Here is a 772-nt window from a genome sequence, read left to right as displayed (position 1 = left end):
AATATACGACAAATGCATGTTCATATGAATATACGACAAGTGCATGTGCATATGAATATACGACAAGTGCGTGTACATGGGCATGGGCTGTCGATGTCTAACGCTGTGGCTTGCATTACGTCTCCATTGCGTTCACCTTTAACAGCCGAAAGCCAGTCAACTCGGTTTATGTCACCAGCCGAAAGCCAAATAACTTGGTTTATGTCACCCACGAACTAGAAGGCACAAGCCGGGAAGTTACAACTACATCACAGCAGAGAAGGGGACTTTGAACGCAAACCTATTCCATTGTGAACAATACGACGCATAACTTCTGCAGTGGATTCAACGATTCAGGGAGCTGGTGCAATACGTACCCTGCACATGTAAACCAACTGCAGATGATGATATACCCATTACATATACATGTCAAGACATACGCACATGTAAACCAACTGCAGACGATGATTTACCCGTTACATATACATCCCAAGACATACGCACATGTAAACCAACCGCACATGTGAACCAACTGTAGATGATGATTTACCCGTTACATATACATGCCAAGACATACGCACAAGTAAACCAACTGCAGACGATGATTTACCCGTTACATATACATCCCAAGACATACACACATGTAAACCCACTGCAGATGATGATTTACCCGTTACATATACATGCCAAGACATATGCACATGTAAACCAACTGTAGATGAAGATTTACCCGTAACATATACATGCCAAGACATACACACATGTAAACCAACTGTAGATGATGATTTACCCG

This window comes from Sphaeroforma arctica, assembly GCF_001186125.1.
Source record: "Sphaeroforma arctica JP610 unplaced genomic scaffold supercont1.3, whole genome shotgun sequence".
In the NCBI taxonomy this organism is placed as follows: domain Eukaryota; class Ichthyosporea; order Ichthyophonida; genus Sphaeroforma; species Sphaeroforma arctica.
Note: the sequence above shows the minus strand (reverse complement) of the source record.